This window comes from Trichechus manatus, unplaced genomic scaffold (assembly GCF_000243295.1).
Source record: "Trichechus manatus latirostris isolate Lorelei unplaced genomic scaffold, TriManLat1.0 scaffold00037, whole genome shotgun sequence".
Taxonomy (NCBI): domain Eukaryota; kingdom Metazoa; phylum Chordata; class Mammalia; order Sirenia; family Trichechidae; genus Trichechus; species Trichechus manatus.
The window spans coordinates 14,927,560-14,935,001 of record NW_004443973.1 but is presented as its reverse complement, the minus strand read 5'-3'; positions in this window follow the sequence as shown (position 1 = coordinate 14,935,001).

Below are 7,442 nucleotides of genomic sequence, written 5' to 3'. Positions count from 1 at the left end.
CAAGCAGGGGCTAATAGCCATTTCCCATTCACATCACATAATATTACAGATTTCCAAATGGATGCCAAGGGTGGCCACAGATAGAAATCCCATGAAAAATGACGATATTCCAAATCACCAGTGTGAGGCTGCAGGGCCCATCAGGGTGAAGTGAACGGCAGAGGGAGGCTTGTTGGTCAGTTTATGAGTTTGTGAAGTGACGTATGGCCGGACGGGAGCGTAAATATCACGCCTTATAAACAATCCTAAAATACTCTCAGCAAATGCCATTCCTAGTGATAGAATCCAGAAGTGAACCAATCATCTTCTAGCCCTCTCATCTGCAGCCTCCATGGTGGAGAACTGTTATCTGCTGAGATTTCAGAAAAGGCTCCGTTTTTCTGGAAAGTCGACCTGGAAAGAGCTTCTTTTGAAATCACATTTTGGGGCTCCACCTCTACAACAGGGTCTCTTCAGCCCCACCCTTGTCACTCTGCCGTCTGCCCACCCCACGGCCCCGTGTGTCTCCCTGACACGCTACAACACCCTACACACGCGTTCCTCTCTCAAGAAGCACAGGGTTTGCTTAAGGACTCAGAGGCATTTCCAAGTTTCCAGGCTGTGGCTCTTGACCCCTAGGGTGGATGGAAAGTGGGTGGAGGGACCTGGGGAGTGGGGAGCTGAGAGAAAGAGCTTCCAGGGAAAGCTGGAGCGCAACCCCCAGGCCACCCCCGGGGTTGGGAGTGCTGGGGTATAAACCTGGAACAACCACCAGAGGGAGGCGGAGGAGGCCAGGGGAAAGGAGGGTCAGGAGGGTTTCCTCCAGTCCCCAAAAGGAGGTGCCAGATAAAAGTCACAGAGCTGGAGGTGGAGACCTTAGGAGACCCCAGCCAAGGTCGCTCAGATTCCACGACCCTCATCCCGGGACATTCTTCTGCACCCACTGGAGCAGTGCTAGGGGTTCTACACTGTGCATAAGGCTCTGGTCTCTCCTAGGAGGATAACTGCCATTCAAAATCTGAGTGACTAACCAGGCTCTCAAGCAAAAACCTAAAACAGTATTTAGAGTACTTTCATAATTAACCTCTAATTCATCTATCCGGTCCAAGAATGCAAGGAGAGATATCTCTAAACCTTTTTGTCCCAGTGTTATCCACCCTGCCACTCTGGCCCCTGTGATCTGTGGCCCGTGTATACTAGAAAGGGATACCCACCTTTCCACCACACTCCTCCTGTACCCTACTTTTCACTTTAGTACCAATCCTGTACTCCCCAAGACTCTCACCATCCTTGGGACAGACTCCAGTAGCAGATGAATTAGCAAGGTTTTGGACCAGAAAGCCATTCATTCAATCCCCCTACTTTGTGTCCACATTCTATTACCATCACCCTACACAGCCTGCATCACACATCCTGCCTGGACTAGAGGAAGGCTTGAAACCTAAAGGAAGTAGGAACACCCCAGATATGTTGCTGTTGTTAGTTAATATCCAGTCACTTCTAACTCATAGTGACCCCATATGTTACAGATTAGAATTGCTCCACGGGGTTTTCTTGACTGTCTTTCATGGTCCAGGCCTATCCTTCATGGTCCCACTGGGTAGGTTCAAACCACCAATCTTTAGGTTAGCAGTTAAGTGCAAACCATTTGCGCCACCTAGGGACCTACCCCAGATATGTTGTTGTTGTTGGGTGCCATTGTGTCAATTCCAACTCATAGCAACCCCATGTGACAGAGCAGAACTGCCCTATGGGGTTTCCTAAACTGAAACAGAAACAGATTGCCAGGTCTTTTCTCCCAAGGAGCTGCTGGGTGGGTTTGCACATCCAACCTTTCAGTTAGTAGCTGAGGGCTTATCCATTGTGCCACTAGGGCTCCTTACCCCACATATAGACGTAGCATATTTTAGACACCGTTAGTCTTGCTCATGCTTTCTTCCCAGGATTTCTCCCATTTCTTCCTTTCTTTTACCACTGCCTCCTTGGTTTATGCCCTTCGGGCCTGAGCGGCTCATGAGTAAGCAGTGAGGCAGGCAAGCAGCAGTGCTAGGGATTATAGTAATTACCTCTAGTTTTCTGCTTCCAATCTCTCCCTCTTTCTAATCATCCTACACACAAATATCACACTACCTTTATAAAACATTTTCTCCTCATCACTTCTTTGTCTGAAATCTTTCAATGCCAGCCCACTATCAATTGAGTGTTAATAAAATCAAACTTCTTTTTTCAGATTTTATTTTAAAATAAAATAAAATTGAATTAATTTAATTTAAAATAAAATAAATTCAACCATTTTTACATGTAAAAATCAAACTTTTTAATCTGGTTTTTAAAACCCCAAACTACCTTTCCAGATTACACAAATTCCCATTTGTTTACAAACTATACTCCAGACTCACCTTAACGTGGCCTATTTTGTGCTCTTTTTTATGTTTTCTCCCTAGTCTCTAATGCCTTATCCATCACTACCTATCAAAATTCTACCTATTCCTCAAGCCTAGGTCAAGAAGCCTAGACTTGAGGACGGCCCAAGATGGTGGCTTAGTCACACACACCAGGATGTTCCCCTACAGCAAAGACCCAAGAAACCAAGTGAAACAGATACAGATGACAATCCTGAAAGCCTGAGCATCAAAAGAAAGGATGAATAATTAGATCCAACACTTACTGGAAGGAGAAACTGAATGAAGACAACAATGAGGAGAGTTACAGATCAAAGGTGTCCTGCTAGCCAGCCCACTGCAGAATGACCATCTTGAGACAAAGTGAGCAGCAACCCCAGGTGAGGAGCACCGGAAGGCAACTTCACGGAACTCCCAAGAGGAGACAGAGAAACTGTACATACAAGCCTGGAGTGAAGCAAGATGAGCAGGACATGATCTGGATCTACGAAGAGAAAGTACAGGAAGGCAGGAGAGAGCTCCAAGGATCCTGGTGATCACAGAGCAGGGAGGAAGCCAGGAGCCGGAGAAGGACCACTCACCCCTGGCCATTAGGGTGAGTGGTGCACATGAAATAGTAGATCCATAGGGTCAGCAGGAGGTCCCCCACACAACCAGACTCTAGGCAGCACCTCTCCACATTTGGCTGGCTACAGCCTATGGGGAGTGCCCCAGCACCCACACCCAGTGACCAGAGGAGCACACTCCCCTTCCCCACTGTCCTCCTGGTGACCAGCAACGTTAGCCTCCCTCCATTCCCACAACCCTGCCCACTCAGGGACCATGGTATGAGTCCTCCCTCTCCTCCTCAACCAGCCCCACCCAACCTGCAACCAGCAACGCATATCCATCCAGCCCCCAATCTCCACACCCTGCCCATCTGGGAAGTGGAAGTGCACACTCCTGCACAGCTAGACCAACAAATAGAGGCAGTACATGCCCACCATGTCATCACCTCCCTGCCACCCTGCCCACCTGGCAAGTGGCAGCATGCACTTCTTTACCACTGGACCAATGACTGGTGGCAGTGTGCGCTACAGCCACCACCACACTCACCCGGTTATCAGCGACATATGCTCACCCCACCCCCCTGCCACTGCCACCCTGCCAATCCAACAATAGTTGGTGAGCACTCCCATGCCACCAGATGGTGATCAGCTAGAGCATTCAGGCTCCACCGGCCCTAATATATCAAAACAAGCAAACAAAAAAATCAGGGCAAAACAAACAAACACACAATCAATAAATAAACACACAAATAAACAAAATAACATCTTAATGACTCAAAGAGAGCAGACAATAACAAATCATATGAAGAAACAGGATAAGATGGCTCAAACAAGTCAGCAAAATAAAGGGAAAGAAAACTTTCCCGAGGAAGAAATGATAATGGAACTACCCAAGAAGGAATTTTGAAAAACTTATATTTAGGATTCTCAAAGAGATCGAGGAAAACAAAGAAAAAAACCCTAGAAGTATTCAGGAAAACATACAAGAACAAACTGACAGACTCAGTAGACAATTAGAAACCATACAAAAGCCAACACCTAGAAATTCAAAAGATGAACAATAAAATATCAGGAATAGATAACACAATGGAAGAACACAGAAGTAGAATTGAATCAATGAAAGAAAGAATCAGCCAAATAGAGGACAAATCCCTTGATACTAACTTGTTTGAGGAACAATCAGAAAAAAGAATGAAGAAAGCTTAAGAGTTATAGGGACACCATCAATAGGAATAATTTACACAAAATAGGAATTCTGGAGCCCTACTGGCATAGTGGTTAAGAGCTCAGCTGCTAACCTAAAAGACTGGCAGTTCAAATCCACCAGCTACTCCTTGGAAACCATGTGGGGCAGTTCTACTCTGTCCTATAGGGTCACTATGTGTCAGAATCAACTCGATGGCAGTGGGTTTGGTTTTGTATAACTGTAGAACTGTCTCTCTTTTCAAATCTTTTAGAGTTTGTTTTATGTATTTTGGAGCTCTGTCATTGAGCGCATAAATATTTATTACTCTTATAGCTTGGTGAACTGACCCTTTAATCATTATATAATGTCCTTTTTTGTCTCTTATAATGGATTTTGACTTAAAATCTATTTTAACCAACATTATTATTGCTATTCCTGCTCTCTTTTGGTTACTGTTTGCTTGATATACTTTTTTCCATTCTTTGTTTTTTGTAAATCTTTACAGAAGCACACTTCCACATCTTTCTCTTGCGGACAGCTGGTAGGTTTGAACCACCGACCTTTCAGTTAGCAGCCGAGCACTTAACCACTGTGCCCCCATGCTCCTTACAGTAATAGTAGAAGACTTTAACACACCACTTTCAACAATGTACAGAGCAACTAGAAAGAAACTCAGTAAAATACAGAAGATCTAAATAATAAAATCAACCAACCAGACCTCACAGAAATATATAGAACACACCAACAGCAACATGGAACACATTCTTCTCCAACGAATATGGATCATTCTCACAATAGACCATATTCTAGGCCACAAAGCAAGCCTCAATAAATTCAAAAACATCAACATAATACAAAACATCTTCTCTAACCATAATGCTATAGAACTAGAAATCAATAACAGAAAGAACAAGGAAAAAAATAAGTTAAACACATCCACGCGTCACTTGATGTCCACAATACGGTCTGTGAAATAGGGCATTATATGATTTGGACATTACGCGAACACCTTATTATATACAGGCAGCCCTCAGGTTACATGCCTAGCTCTGCCTGCTGTTTCACCCACCTGATGAACATGAGCAGCCCTGGTCCAGCAGCCCCCACTGCCGCCCGCCCACTGGACAAAGCCTGAGAGCTGTATCCACTGGATATAGGAGGCCAGCTTTGCTGGGTGTGCAGCTGCGGGTTGGGCGGGGTTCCACTGGCAGCTGGATCGGGACCTTGCACACATCCAGGTGCAGAGCAGGGGGCGCATGGAGTGGGGGTGCGGAGAGGTGGATGCTGGGAGCACGGCTGGTGACGGCAGCCCTGGCTGCTGTCACCCTGTTGGTGCCGCCACTTCCTGATTATGTGTAGCTGCTGCTACTGCTGCTGCTGCCAGGAGTTGGAAGCCTGCAAGCTCCCAGGCCCAGCAAACGCCCCTACCAGTGCCCATGGCAGAAGCAGAGGAGCCACAGCAGGAGTGAATGGCTGCATAGTTGCTGGACAGCTGAATGCAGCAAGGAGGAGGGAAAGGAGTAGAAGGAAGAGGCGCTGCGGAGATTGGGATGTGCTCCGGAGCCCTGCTGCTTGTTCACTCTGGGGGTTTGGGGTCTTTAAAACCATTAAAGGAAGATAATAAACAAAAGGAGAGCTGCTTTCCCTTAGGAAAAAAAAAAAATCTTATCAGACCACAAACACGTGTGCAGTCAATCATTGCCCAAAAAGACGTTATGCGGCGCAAGACTGTACACAGTAACTAAATAACACCTTACTTAAAAACTATTGAGTTATAGAAGTTTAAAAATTCTTAGAATCAAATGAGAATAAAAACACAACATACCAAAAACCTCAGACACAGCAAAAGCAGTGCTCAACAAATGCACACATCAAAAAAACAAGCAAGGGGAAGCGGAGACAAGATGGCAGAGTAGTCAGAAGCTTCTGGTGGACCCTCTTACAACAAAGACCCGAAAAAACAAGTGAATCAATTATATATGACAATCTAGGACACCTGAACATCTAAGGCAAAGTTGAGGCACTGGACTGAGTGGCAGGGCGAAGGAGAGATGGTTTGGAAGCAGCAAGGAGTTGTCAGATCTGACCTGGCGAGAGCTAGAGCCCTTCAGGCCTGAGCAGCTCATGAGTAAGCAGTGAGGCAGGCAAGCAGCAGTGCTCGGGAGGCGTATTCCGCACCAGGAGAGAACCAGCTGCAGAGAGTCTACTCAGCCACCCAGAACCAGTGAGAAGCAGCCTTAGATTGGTGAAAGATAAGTACTTGCATATGGCCTACTACAGGGATCAAAAACATCCCCCTTAGGGAAAAACCTCTCTCCCATTTACCTCCCCACTCCCTCCTCTGCACTGGGTCCCGGACCGGCTTCAGCAATTGCCAAGTCCCCTGGGCCAGAAGTGGATCCATCACACGCCCTGAGCCATTCTCCCGGCCTTGGAGAGTGAACAAATTAACAAACGGGAAAAAATAAACTGCCGGCTCCCCTAAGCCAGGAACCCAGGGTAGGCACAGCTCCTTTGCCTAGGCACAGGCATAAGGGATCCACAAACTATGAGTGCCTTTCTCCCTGCAGAGACTTGTGTGGGCCCATTTCAACAGCATAGGCCCTCATAACCGCAGTACAACAGGGTATATACCTGAAGTCTAACTTGAACTGTTTCAGCTGTGAAGTGCCAGGTTCATGACATTTGACACTGCTCTGCCCATTAAGCAGGGTCTTCACCTACCCACATCAGGGGCCTGAGGACTGGTGGCTCCACCCACACCACCTAGCCACCTGCGATAGGGACCCAAGAATAAGCGATACCCCCCTGTCCTTACAGCCAACAACATTGGGTGCTCACAGTCTGGCTGCAAAACCCACTTACCTACTTGCTGTAGGGAACAGGGACACGCCTTCCTCCTGGACACTTAGGGGTGGCTGTCAGCCCCCTGCCTGGCTCAGAGTGCATCCCCCTGCTGCAGCCAGATGCCTGTGCCTACACCAATCACCCATGCCTGCCTAGGACTGTAGGTGAGAGCCTGCACCACACAGTTGGTGGCTATCTATCTGGGCACCTGAGCTGAATCCATACAGGAACAGTGGGCGGACTCCTGAGCTCACATACCTAGTTACAGATCTAACCACCTGGTGACAGGATATTAGAGCTTCAAAGGTGCCAATAATCAAACTAGCTCATATGAGCAGCCTATCTGGGCATATCAAAACAAAACAAAAAGCTAGGACATAGTAAACAAACATAAAATAAATATAATAACTTATTGATGGCTCGGAGACAACAGTCAATATCAAATCACATAAAGAGGCAATCCATGATGGCTTCAGTAAG